Source organism: Pipra filicauda, unplaced genomic scaffold (assembly GCF_003945595.2).
Source record: "Pipra filicauda isolate LSUMZ 115617 unplaced genomic scaffold, ASM394559v2 scaffold148_size1903560_pilon, whole genome shotgun sequence".
Lineage (NCBI taxonomy): Eukaryota > Metazoa > Chordata > Aves > Passeriformes > Pipridae > Pipra > Pipra filicauda.
Window position 1 is genome coordinate 711463 of NW_024103973.1, and position 14513 is coordinate 725975.

Sequence of the window (14513 nt, forward strand, 5' to 3'; positions counted from 1 at the left end):
CAATGTGAGATAATTCTGCATCAGATCAAGGTGTAAGAATATAGACCAATACAGAATAATGTACTCAGTAGAGGTGTTTGGAGGAGAATTATAGACATCATCAAGGGATGTTGAGGCTTGTCTAAAGAAAAGAAAAAAGATTAAAATGATGAAGCAAGCTGTGCTCAGAGAGCTGCAGCTCCACACTGACTTCCAGTAGGCACACTGAGACAGTCATGTAAGAATCATGTAAGAATTAAAAGTGATAATTAAAAAGGGGAAGGTTCAGGGTTGCCAATATGTCAAAGTAACAGAGGAAAGACAGGAGTAAAATGTAAGTTGCCTACATCTCTCATAAGCAAAGGCAGTTCTCGCTCATATCAAGAGGAGTGACTCGCACATATCTGAAGGCAGACTGTGCCCAGGAGTCATCCTCTGAGACTGTCAGCTGAACCCCTTTCAAAAGCATTAAATACACATGCAAAGATGTATCCCTGGCTGCATGAAGCCACTTAGCAAGAACCAAGTGACAAACCTTGGGAATGCTTTGCAAGATCAAAATCCAGGCTGCTATGCCTACATTTTTTCCCATTTGGAGATTAATCCAGCAGTGAAAATCACTTCCAAAACACTTAAATAGCGAGAATTGAATTCTCAGGTCCATCTTCATAACAAGTAGTTCCCTGAGCAACCCAAACTAACATTGCCTGGTTTTCTATGGAGTACACTCAGATTGCCTCTGTGTAGTTCCCAGTATCTAATTAGGCATTAGATGTGAAGTTTTTCCCCTAAGCAAAAGCTTTAGGGTCACCTCTTTCCTCTCACTGCCTACAACTGTGTATCAAAGCATTAGAGACCTCAATTCCTATGCCCATTCCCACAATTACATGATTCCAGGAATCCAGTCTGAAACATTTCTTGACCATGTTATCATCACAGTCTGTCTGCTGGCTGACAGCTTCCCAGTGGACATCTTGCAGTGGTCCTGTAAAAAGTTACCACATGTCCAGAGTTGCTGATATTTCAGGAGTTTAAGCACTAAATGTTTAAAAATTAAATTTTCAGTGTGATGACCTAGCAATCGTTCCAGGATACCAAGAATTCCCAATTTCACTACAGAATCTACAGGGCTGTTTCTTCTTTTTGCTTTTGATATGTCCATGTCTTTCTCTGTTTTAGTTTTCTAAGTGTTTTCATTGATTTCTTTTTCATTTTATGCACAAACTGAACACAGTTAATCAGTAGATACAAAATGCATCCTGCAACATTGCCAGCAGCCTAACGTAAGGGGATTCAATTGCTGAATTGTCGTAAGATTAGGCCTAAGCCATAGTATAAGCTTCATTGATCCAAGCACAGCAAGATATCCATTCAATAATATGTGTTTTAGCAAGGTTTTCCACTTGTAAAGACTTCCTGCAAATTAGTGTTCATCCAATATGTGTTATAAACACAGTGGATCAAATCTTGTATCAGTTTAAAAACCATCTCACTCCTTAGGAAGGAGGCAGTGGAACCGGGTGTGTGGTGTAAGCAGAGACACACGGGTGTGGCACTGCCAGGAGAGCTGTGTCTGCTGAGCTGTGTGTTTAACAGACACTGTGCCTCCTGACAACCTGCCTCTGAAAAGTCAAAGCATGAAAGAACAGATGATGTGCTGGTGTTCATAAAGCCACGGGTTCAGCAAAGCTGCTGTTGTTGCCATCTGAGTGGTTCTTAGATGGGAGCACTTGCAGCAGAGAGGTTATGAGGAGGTGCCTGGCCCTGGTCACTGTGCAGTCCCACCCCTGTGGTATCTGAGAGACTCCCAGTGCAGTGTGTCCCCTCACACTGCCCTGCACTGGGGCAATGCTGCTGCCCCACTGTGCACAGGGGAGCTCTGGGAGGCAGGAGCCAAAGGACTGTTCTGGCCCTTGCAGCCTTCTCTGTGTTCCTGGCTGTCTCTCCTCACAGCCTTAGTCCCCACCTGTTGAGAAGAATATGAGATTTCAGTGGGAACCAGGGTATAATACCTCAACAGATAAATAATGTGGGATTCCAAATCGTGCTAGGGGGAAGAACAGGGCTCTGAGGCACCAAACAGTGCTGCCAATATCACTGACACCTCTCTTAATATTCTGTGAATATTGAGGGCCCACATAGCCTTCAGCGTGGGGACTGGATGACTCACTTTGGTCTGGAGCAGAGACAGGTGCCAATACATGATTAATTTGGAAGAGACCCCCATTGGCATTTTAAGTCAGGAGTTGTTGAATTCCTCCACACAAGGATCTCTATGTCAGCAAGACAGGCAAAAACCCAAATGGCAGAAGTGATCTAAATGCATCCAAGGGCTCGTGTCACTGCTTGCAATGTCCATCACCCAGCACAAGGCATGCAATGACACGGCTGTGATTAGACCACAGATGAAGTGGGGATGCTGACACCAAAAAAAGAATCTGAATGGTAGATAGAGTTTCAAAATTATATACCTCTATCAGGAAGTTAGTGATTTTATAGCACCTAAGGCTGCTTTTTCATTAGGAGGTTTTCTTTCTCTGGATTTTGCCCAAATCACAACTCTTATTTGGTTCTAAATGCCTAAATGTAGAAATTTTTTTGTCCTTCATCTTAAACTCTTAAATGCACAGCATGCAGACTTTGGCACCAGAAAGGACTGACAGCATAATGACTTTACAAGTATGTGAGGCTTAAAATTACCACCAGTACAGTCTTATTCACTGGATGCTGCTCTTGAGAATAAACTTCAGTACTGGTAAACACATTCCAGAATACAGTCTCAGCTGGTACAAACACCTTGTCATCTGTCCATGCAGATTAAGAAAGTCCTTTATTATATAAATGTCCCCATTTTTTCCAACTGGGAACTGATAGCTTATATATACTTAATTGTTAGTGTTGCTTAAAGAATGAGTCATCCTTATTTCCACTGAGAATTTCCCCGAACTACTTTAGTTCCATGTAGGGAGCTGTATTATTTTGCTTAATTACATAAAGATTTCAGATCACTGAGATTTTATGTTATTAACACAAACATCAAATGATTTAAGCAAGTTCCTAGAATACCTAAGTGGAAAAATCAAAACAACTGCCTTAGAGGAACTGTTTCTTAAGTTTTGAAAGAGTGGGCAAATGAAAAAAAATTAGTTAGTCAAGTATTTTTCTCACAGGAAAACTAATGAACAGAAAGACATGGATATCTTCCTTTGAAGGTGAAACCTCCTATAGCTAGTGTTTCACCTTCTTTTATTTAGCCCAAAACCCCACCCTGCAAAAACATAAACAGGTCTTTAAATTTATGATCTCGAGAACTCGACCCACACGAGCTTTTGCAGGATCAAGACCTGAGAGAATGATTTCTCTTCATAAAGCACTTTTAAAGTTTTACGTGCCAAATTTTGAGAACAATCTATTTTCACCCACCCACTCTGACCTTATTTGCTCAGCAGGCACTATTTCTGGAACTGCCAGAACCTTCAACGTGGCCGTGAATTTTGCTGTCGACTCTGGAGGAGATAAGGCCAGTGTTTTCAAATGCTTTATGCTCTGAGTCAGCTGCTTGAATGGTTCCTCACAGACGTGCTGGGTACGGGGTTTTTCAGTGAATGCAGATTCAGGGAAGCCCTGCATAGGTCTATTAATTCCATGATTACAGTCCTGGGGCAGATTTCCTTTGAATGCAAAGTATGACTTGCCAAGAGTCAAATGGGGAAAATATGGCCTTAGATAAACTTGAGTAGAGCAGAAACATATGAAGAGCTCAGCTAAGAGGAAGTGTGGTTCCTCCTCCCTGTCCTCTCTCCAGGAGAACCAGGTGGCTTTTGTCACAGCAAAAATCAATCATACTGTTCCCTGCTCCCACCTAGTCACTGTGTGTGAAATAAACCCTATTTCTAGGGTTTAAGTAGGATAATAGGGGAAACTGTACTTTGCTTCAGTTTATGGATAATACACAATGTAATAATCTAGTGCAAGATCTAGATTTAAGGAAAAGATCCTAAATATGTGTTTGCCCAAAACTTCCTTTTTTAATAGGAGTTCCAAGTGTGTGAGACAAGACACTGGCCTCACACCTCCCTAAACTCTACTAAAAGATTTGAAAGGTATCAGTTAATCATAGAATCATAGAATATCCTGAGTTGGAAGGGACCCACAAGGACCATCAAAGTCCAACTCCTGGCACAGAACACCCCAAGAATCCCACCAGGTGCCTGAGAGCATTGTCCAAACACTTCTTGAACTCAGACAGGCTTGGTGCTGTGACCACTTCCCTGGGGGGCCTGTTCCAGTGCCCAGACACCCTTGGGTGAAGAACCTTTTCCTAATATCCAACCTAAACCTCCCCTGACACAGCTTCATACCATGCTTTGTGCTTCACTATTCAGTATCTTTGAGTGTCATATCAGAAATGTTTCTTAAATTTTACCTTACACATCATGGATAGAAAGAATGAGAGGTCAGTAACTCTGTAAATGATAATAGAGTTTACAGAAATGTTCTTTCATCCATGATTGCTTTCTTCTCTTCTCCTGAAAGATGCTCTCACTGCACAAGCTGGTAGATGAATGGACAACTGTGTTAAAGAGGAGTGATAGTATTTGGGTTGAAATTCAGACTAGCAGCTAGTTATTAAAGATAATAGCCTTAAGCTATTATAGCTTGAGCTCCTTAAGAAAAGAAAACCTTCCTAAAAACCAACTCTGATAAGCATAATAGTTTCCTTTCCCTTTTAAACCGAGGGCCTCTACATTGTCTTTGCTAGTAATTCACTTCAAATAGGACACTAGCAAGTCTGTGGTAAAATGAAACATAACAGTAATAAGTAATAGCATTCAGCTCTTGAACTTTCCTTTATATGTACCTCAAATGCCAAATAAAAACTAAATTTTGAGTGTGCAGTCTCTGGGATTATTCCTGCAAGTACTCACTATAGGACTCAGCACATTTCTGGGACATACTGGCAGTTGCCATGACATATCTATAACACATAATATTTTGAAAACATCCTTTGTAGGTCCTGATGTTGTCACTGGATGTAATATGGAAAGGGATATCTTCTAAGGATTCACTGAGTGCTTTTGTTGTTGAAGCAGAGCTCAGGAGATACCGGGAGTGCTGCATGGGGCACAGCACACAGCGTGACAACAGGATGTATCACAACAGGCTCCCCTTTTACAGATCAATCCCAGTTGTAACTGTGAAATTTTACAAGATCCTCTGTGGTGCCCATCCATCCAAATTCATACTTAGTCAGCCTGGATACTCATCCCAGTTTCAGTGAGCTGAAATAATTGCAAGAAAACACAGAACACTGATAACTGAGTGAAACCACTCATATGTTGCAAGTAAAATTTTCTCCCATTGGTTTATCCTACAGAAAGTTGGGAGTGTTTGGGCTATGGTTAAAAGCTGGAGAAAGCAGCACAGAGAATTAAACAAGCTCAGTTTCAAATTCCAGGCTTTCTAATTCACCAGCCCCAATTCATTTAAATATTTTAAAACCTGATTTTAAAGTAATATAAAATATTTATAGGTTGTAATTACAAATGACGGTGAAAAGCAGAGTTGGTTAGTTCAGACAAAAGTATCAACAGACTGAACTGGGGAGCAAACACCTCCTCTGGGGGTGTACAGCTTGCTAAAATATTGATATTGAAAACCCCGGAGCCTTTTCCTTGTAACTTCTGGGAACAGACTGTTTCCCAGGTGTATCCCACTATAGGGATTGGGCATTGCTTTGATGTGTAAGTAGCTCAGCAGAAGGTGCTGTGCTAGAAATCTAAATGTGGTTACAATGTCTCTGCAGGGCACCACAAAACGAGACATTCTGCGAGGACTTGGAGCTGTCACCTCCTGCCAGTCTGATCCCCCAGACAGCTCGTGGTTCCCACGGGCACGTGGAGCCACCAGCACTGGGATACTGTCACAGGGCTGAGGGTGGAGGTGGAAGGGGTGGCGAGTGCTCTCCTGATGTCTCGGTGCGCTCCCCTGAGCCTCAGCACACGTGCTGTTGGGAAGGATCTTTCCTAGTTCAGGTCAAGATACGTCAAGAGAAGAAAAGGAGGACAGTACTGTTCTCTTCATCCTTCAGCTGTGCAACACAAATATTTTTAAACAGAGAGTTAATATGTAGAAACGGCTGCTTTAAAACTTGTCTAAAGAAAATCTACATCTCTCTCGGTGTAATTGAGTAAGAAAAATACGGTGTGGGCCCTGTCTTTGTTGTCTTGCTGGATGGAACTTACCAAATGATGATGGCTTAGCAGTAAACATCAACACTGTGATTTTTACAAAATTAGAAAGCATCGTCCAGAAAAGCAGAGATCAAACTCCAAACATCACCAGATACCTCTGATAACTCACTCCTGAAATGGACATCTGCTGCTACTGAGACTCTGCTGGAGGCCCAACAATTCAGAACTGTGCTGAAAGCTTGTGCTTTCGGGTGGGAGCATGGACTAACTCTCATCAGCAACAACAAGTAGCTGTCCAAATATTGCATGATAGGCACCATTATAAGAACACGGAAAAGAGGAATGGCTTTAGTAGAGATATAAATAATGCAGACAGACACAAACACGTAGGCTGTGTGAGCTGAAAGAGGCTGCCTTTCAGGACAGAACTGAAGTTATTTGCAAAAGGGTAGAAGAATATGGATTATAAAATAAATGTTGAAATGCTGGTATTTCATAAATACGGTAAGAGTAGTTTATCTGCAAGAGGATTCAAAGACCAAAGAGAATTTCACATGCAGAAATTCTGGAACTCAACTGTGGCTTCCCCCAGTGCAAAAATTGAAAGCAGAGACTTGATTTATTTATCAATAAATCCACAGCATAATTGAACATACAGGAGAAAAGAGCATCTGAGGATAGTTGAAGAAATATTAAACTACTCCCCAATGTTTGCTGAATCTCCAGTTTTATACCAGCAAATTTCACTGTGTTGGGACACCGGTGTGTAGGGAATGGGCTCTCTCAGTGCAGGGGAGGAATCTGCCTAAAACACTCTCTTCCTTTCCTCTGTTGCTGCCTTTACACACCCTCTGAGCTTCATTCTGGGGATTCTCTGTCTCAAACCACAGACTCTGTGATGCTGGAGAAGAACATGGAAATGCTGGTCATGATGCTCAGAGAGACCCCTTTGTGTGCTCCTTTCAGCTCCAAACAAGTTCTTGCTCGTGCATCTCAAGGAATCCCTTCCTTGACTCTCTCTGGACCCCGCAAAAGCAGAGACAAGAACAGACAGAACCAAAGCTTCCCATCATTTCCAGGAGATACAATACAGGAAAGGCTCTTAGGGGATGGGTAGCAGAGTATTCCCCAATTCTGCCTTCCCCACCTTCAGCATCCCTACTCCTTCCTTGTCTAAGTTCTGTACCTCTATTAAAACACAGCTGGATCTGGAATCATCAGAGTCAGCAAAAAGACCCTGACTTGTTTTACTCACCTCTGCTCTTTGCAATCCCAGGATCCACGTTTTTGAATTTCTTTTTTGCGTTTTTTGTTGCTTGTTTGTATGGTTTTTTTCATTAAAATTAGGGTGTGTGTGCAACTACAAAACTATGCAACTACAGCACTTCAGGAACTGAGGACGGTAGGGCTGGCAAGGAGCTTAAAGGGCATTTGGTGTAAGTCCACCTCTGCTGAGGAATGCAGATCACGTATCCCCAACAAGGTTGACAGCTCTTTTATCTAATCTGTTCTTTAAAACCCCAAGTAATGGAGATTCTACAGACACCTTTGCAGCCTGTTCCAGTGTTTGCCTAGGTTTATAGTTAGAAAGATAACCTAAATCTCCTTTCTGTGAAATTAAAGCAATATTTCCTGCCCTAACCTCAGTGGATAATGGATTACTATCTTCTTTCAGTAGCTTCTTACTCACTGGAAGTCTGTTATCATACTCCCCTCAGTTGTGTACAGGAAACAAACTCAGTTTCTCCAAACTTTTCTCATAGTTTATAGGTTTCTATTTATTCCTGTTCCTGTCCAGTGGGACTGAACCTTTTATTTAAAAATATGGTATTAAGCCAGATTCTGGTTAAACTGGTAAACCTCTGGTAGTTCTGAGCACAGCAGAGTAATGATGTTTGACATGCTACAAGCAGTGCTACTGTTAGTACATTTTACAAGATTTTCTTTCTTTCAAGTACATCTCACTTCTCATTTACTGTGGATGTTATCACCTTCAGATCTTCCAGGCTTCTGCTGCCTTTTTGGTATGTGGAGATCTGGCTTCTCCAGCCTATATATAGTTCTTTTGATTTCACTTGGGTGAATGTGACCTTGTTAAATTGGAATAATTTCCCTGGTTTACCAAAAGCACTAGTTCTAATTGTGTTGCTATAGTATTTCCAGTCCCTTCCAAAATGGTGTCATTTGCAAATGTTATAATACCTAATTTATTCTTTCCAGTTATAACTTGTTCAAAGTTAGGATGAGAAATACGTGGTTTCTTTTCCATTTTCTTGAAAGCAGGTACTATATTCACCCTCCTCTAGTTTTCTGAGACTTGACCTATCCTCCACAGGTTCTGAGAGATGATAACTAATAATTATGAAATTGCACTGGTTAATTCCTTAACTGCTTTAGGGGAACAGGTCTTGCTATCTAGAATACATGCAACTTAAGTAAATCTTCTCTAATTCTTTCTCCATTCTAGTTCACACTCCACTGCCCTGTTAGAACAAAAGGATCAAGTTACAATTAACCTTTTTTGAGGAAAGACCCTGAGATAGCATTTCAGGAGTGAGCAGAATTGCTACTGCATCTTTTTGGCTCCCTTCCCCCTTCAAAGAAAATCCCACAAAGCTTGTGAGAAGGAAGAATTAGCAAAAAGTGAAGTGAGAGATACCAAAAGCTGTTGTGGCAACTTGAACTCTTCCTTATTTATCTCTGTGTTGTCTGCTAGACTTCCCTCTTTGTTCTAATTAATTGGCAAACTACTGCCAAAGTCATTCATTTCTCAAAACTTATTTATTTTGCCTCACAACATTTATTTGCACAGCACTACAGGTTGTGTAAAAGATTACTCTTTCATGGAGTTCAGAACACCCTTGCACAGCATGCATTTCTGTTCAGTCCAAAGAATACACCATATACTGAGTCTGTAACTCAAATTAATCTTATTTGGTTTTACCCTGCTTGATTATCCTTTATGTGCTTTCTTAAAGTCATATGATTTTTCCTTATTATCTTGACTATTTTAATTACTTGCTTTCTCAGTATATTTACAAGGATATTCCACAGCTCTTTTCAAAACAGTTTGTATTAACTAACTGGAATAGATTTGTTTTTACAAGAACAAATTTAAAAGAACAGAGTCTTTTTAGATCTCAACTATGTGTTTAAGTAAAAGTGAGCCAAAACCAGTAACTGCACACTCTGAAATCTGGGACATTGGAGGAAGTGTTGGCATCGTTTCAGCATGTCTGGAAGTGAACATACTCCATGTGAAGGTCTGGTTTACAGGTTATCTGGGCTGCAGCCATGCAAAGCACAGCAGGACAATACATCTGTATATTTTCGGAGAACGAGTATTGGCAGTGTTGATCTGAGCCTCCACTCAGGTTTGATCTTCAGAGCTGGCTTACAGACATAGGAAAAAACCTGCAGGACTTGAAGAGGAGTGAGCATCACCTGCAGTAAGACTGGAATCTGTAACCTTGGCAGAGGTAGAGGACACCACTACTGAGCCACTCAGACCTGGTGCAGTCAGTCTGGGGCACTCAGGGAGAACCAAAAGCCTGATCTGTCTCGGCCAGGGTGAATTAGCAATGAAGGTGGTCCCGTGCTGCCTTAAGCAGATCCTGGCAGTCATTCAAGCACTCAAGTCAGCTGCTGTGCTATCCATACCCAAACCAGCCAGGATAAGCTGTGGGAATGTGCCTGCTCACAGGCCAGGCCCATTGCAAGGGATGAGTGAGTCTCGGGAGAGGTGTGTGGTGGTGCCCCCAGAGCCAGGCAGGGCAGCACCCCCGGAGCACAGCCCAGCACAGGCTGCGGGATCCGCTCCAGGAGCTGCCCCAGCCCTGCAGCAGCAGCTTTGACCTCCAGCTGTGCTGGTAACAGCACCAGCACCAAGGAGTCTGAAGGGACTGTGGGTGCTGGGAATGCCATCTGGACTCTTGCTAGCCAGAGGAATGCACCTTCTCTATTCTGACTGTGCAGGTTTTTTCCCTGAGGACAGTGGAACAGGCCAGGGCAGAGGAGTCACAAGGGGAAGAACAAATGAAGCTGTGTTTTGGATCTTATCGTTGTTATTTAAGTGACCAGTTAAGCCAAAGCCTGTCAGTGATAGATAGGAATAACACCTGCCTGAGCTGCAAACGGGAGCCCCAGTGACTTTCCCATACACTGCAGATAAGCAGTATCTTGCTTGGTCATAGATGCACGTGTTAACACTGCTATTGCTGCTGGTGTCTAAGAGGGCAGCAGCCTCCATCTGCACATCCAACAGATGCACAGATGCTACTGGTACCTCTGCTTGCTAGATAAAGCCAGCCAGTAATATCAGCAAACTCCAAGCTAGCTTTATCTAACTAGCATGGATACCAGTGACATGAGAGGGCACACAGAGCTGCCCTCACAGATACTGGCAGTAACACTGTCAAATGCTCAGTTAAGGGTGGAGATGGCTGCTGCCAAACATTTTAAATGCAGAAAGAAAGCCAAGTTATTTATCTTATTTTATTTACAGTAATAGGGGACTGTTGAACAGCATGTAAGTGCACTACAATAAAATCGATAGGGAATATTAAAAGCAGAAATAAAGATCAGCCAACCTAAGGAAACTACTAACTTGAATGAAAGATCTAACAAGAGGGCAAACTGAACAGCTCAGGAAAACCAACCCACCAAAACAAGAGAGAACCGTTCCCAGGTTTGATTAGATAAATCCTCAGCCTTTCACTGAAACAAATTGCCCTTGACATGATGGTTTCTCTGAAGCCTTTAAAGGGATTTTTTTTCTCAGAAAATACTTGAAAAATTTTCATAATCAAAGACCTGAAAATTCATAATCTCCACTTGGTCTGTTCTCAGGTGACTATAATTTTAGAAGCTGATTCATCTGCACTGATTCTGCAGGACTGGAAGAAAAAGGGAGCATCTAACAATTTAGCAGGTTACTCTGTCCCTTCTGAGGTAATGTGAGTTTTGCCATTTGTCTTAAAATAGTGGCAGAAATTCTTGTCCCATGTAGAGGGATGTTAGATTTCTGAGTGTAGAATAATGTTTTCCTTTCAGACGTGGCTGGTGGCTGGTACTCTAAGTCGGTGTGACTGAAAGATTCCTCTTTGCTAAAGATACTCAGATTTTGAGACAAAGTTTAATGGGCAAAGCTCAAGCCTGACTAGAAAAGCTGTTATCCAGATCACTAACCCAGGCTAGACCAGTTTGTGAACGATCTATGTGATACTGTACCAAGCAATAGTTTTTAAAAAAACAAAGTTTTGTTTGCTGTAAGGCTGATTTCTGCTGGTTTGACTGGACTGCGAATGAGCTATCAAAGACAGCCACTCATTAGTGCAGGTTACAACAAAAGCCATGACTATCCTTTGCTGAAAGCCCTCTCAGCAATTGCCTGATCCTCTCAGGTTGTTTTTAAGGGCTGTGTTAAACCAGCTACCTCAGCACTTGCTGCTGTCATCGCAGCAACGGGTTAGAGACAGCACCTGGCTTGTTTCTAACCAAAGACTGGGAGGACAACAAAAAGAAGAAAACTTGCAAGCAGGTTGAAATCTTTAACCTGAAACTTTCAAAAACTGTATTTGATCCAAAACAATCCTTTTGTGTGAAAATCTGACTCCTTAAAAGTTTCAGAGCTTTCCTCAGAGGTAGAAATTTTAAATTATCATTGTTCAGTAGTGGCTGTTTTTTAACTGTCATTTCCTTCATTCTTTTCTGCCACTGAATGTCTTAAAATGAATGATCTGATGGTTCAGTTCTTTACTTTTCAATTTTTCTGTTTCACTATTAGTAATTTTTCTTGTTCTGATGCTTTTCAAAAATTTTATTCCCCTCTGGTTAAGTTAAAGGACAGAAAGAAATTTTAAAAATAACTCTGTCAGTCTCTGACTGGCAACCAAAGGGTTCCACATATTTTCAGCTGCACATTCCAATTCCACAGATCGCAAATAATTGTCCAGGTAATTGTATTGGAAGTGATTCACATTCCTATTCATAACTGCAAGGCCCAAAAAAACCCAGTGAGTAATGAAAAAGATTGTAGTCATTGCTCATACTGAGAATGGCCTGTGCAGCAGAGAAAGAGGGGTAGGAAGGGGAAAGGTCCAACGAGGAAATATTAAAAGTCAACTTCAGAAAATTTTTATTAAGACGATAAATTAATATTTGCATAAAAGAGAGAAAGTTTTAAAATATGAATACGTGAACACATTTGTGCATTTAAAGGAGATGCTTCGATTCCATATCATAGTTCACCCAAAAATTCTATATCACAGTAAGCAGTAATTATCCTGGCTTTGCATATTGTAAACCTGGTCACTGTCACTCTTTCTTTGCCTCCACATGCCTCAATGCCACATTTTCTACAATCGTGGGGAGGTTGCCTTGGCTCTCACTCAGCTGGCTCAGCTAATGCAATTCACAGGCCTTCAAATGTAAGCTTGTAAACTATTTAGTTCTTTTTCTCTCTAACAGCTTGTCTATTAACAGCTCATTGAATGGAGGAGGAAGAAGAAACTAGTGAGACCTCTCTTGGTATTGTTCAGCAGTGACCCCGGCTTTCTCAGATTGGTGGCCAATGCTCACTAAACAGCCTTTGTCAGTACATGTTGTTTTGCTGGATAATAGTATATTGTGCTCGCAGCCGTCTCTATCAGCAGCAGGTAACAATAAGCTGGGAAATAAGTCTCCCGTGTGGCATGGTAAGGTCATATGAATGATGTATAAAAATCCAAGAGAAAGCTCGTTAGGATGGTCTGTGCAGTGCAAGAAGACCTGTGCCATCTTGAGAGACCTTTGTCCACACTTCCGCTGTGCATTGTTCAGGATCCTCATCACTGCTGTGTCCTCCAGCTTGAAATGGACATAGGGAATGAGGAAGTTTTACCCCTCAATATATGCTGTATGATTTTCTGGCTGTATGTCCACTGCTCATAGCCTGTATTTCATGAAAGGTGAGTTTTGTTGAGGTAACCAGGCTCGGTAAATCCCAGGACAGATGCACCCAGAGACTGCCCACACCATGGGCCATGCCCATCACTCCTGTAGCTGTAGAAGGCTATGAGAATATGTTGCAATGAGAAATGTGATGTTGAGAGGCCTGGATCCTGCTCCAGCATTGCTGTTCCCCTGTCCCTGTGCTGAGATTCTCCGTTGCTGTGCCATGCAATGAGCCTGCTCACCCTCTGCTTTCAAATGGATTATGTAAAATCTATAGTATTTTACTACTGATGGCTGAGATTTCTTTGACTTTTCTTAGTGTTTTATATGGCAACACCAGCACCGAGTTGGTGGCCCAAACAGTGTTTAATGAAGGGAATCATGCTTGGCACAGATTTCCCCACTACCAAAACCCGACGCACTGCACTTACAGCCCGTTCTGTTACAGAAACATCGTGGCTTCAGCTTATTTTTTTGCTGCGCTAAGTGTTGCAGATCTTGTGTTATCTCTCAGACAGACTGACAAAGCGGCAGAACGGAGAAATCAGGTTTCAGAGCGAGTGATTTATGGAACACGAACTTCTCCGAGCGCGCATTGAGACTCCCCCGTGTGGCACGATGCCGATGCCGCTGCCGGCTCAGCCCGCCGGGCTGGGGCTGCCCGTGCTCCCAGCGACTAAATGCGGCCCAGAGAACACTCCCATGCTCAGAAGTGGCCGTCAGTTTGCAATTAATGTTGACCGCTAGAGCATAATGTTGTTCCGTTGTCTTTCTGCTGCAGGGGAAAAAGAAAAAAAAGAGTGTAATATTTTACTAACTGTGATGCTCTGGGAAGAATTATGAGGTCTCATATTTCTTTACTATGAATTAGTCTTAACAACTTCATTCTCAGTTTCATTTTCCCCCAACAATGTATCTCAGGATGATACCTTTAATAGATGTTAAAATCTATTTGGACATCATTAGTTATTTTAAAACTTGGCATTATAAATGCATGTGGATTAACAGAACAATTCAAGGTTCTAAACACATGTTAATTGTTCTCCTCTTTAGGTTACTTATGATAAACATTCTCGCTTTTTGTCTTAGTTGTTTTCCGTTCAGAATGGAATATTTTTACCCAATACCTCCATAAAAAATGTTAATTAAAATTTCTTCTGCTATCTATTGTATATCTTAGATATATTTTCTTTGGCATGGACCAGAGGAAGCAACTGTGTTCTTCCAAATTAAAGGGCTTGACTCTGCCCTATATTATACTGTCTCAAATCTACCTGTCAGCTGGATGAAGAGATGTTAGATTTACACCAGCACAGACAAAGGGAGAGTTTGGCCCAAAGTGTTCATTGTTCTCTGGAACTTGGCATCCTTTCTCCCATTCTCCTGAAATCAACATAAAACAGATGC

The 14513-nt window shown here is 41.7% G+C and overlaps 1 long non-coding RNA gene across 1 annotated transcript in view; it reads left to right on the forward strand.

The window, feature by feature from the left end:
• LOC113988934 overlaps window positions 1–14298 on the forward strand; it is a 42168-nt gene extending 27870 nt beyond the window's left edge. The window contains exons 2-3 of the long non-coding RNA XR_005562606.1: window positions 11022–11123; window positions 12642–14298. This is a non-coding gene — a long non-coding RNA (uncharacterized LOC113988934). The remainder of the gene's footprint in view (window positions 1–11021; window positions 11124–12641) is intronic.
• The last annotated feature ends 215 nt before the right edge of the window (window positions 14299–14513 follow it).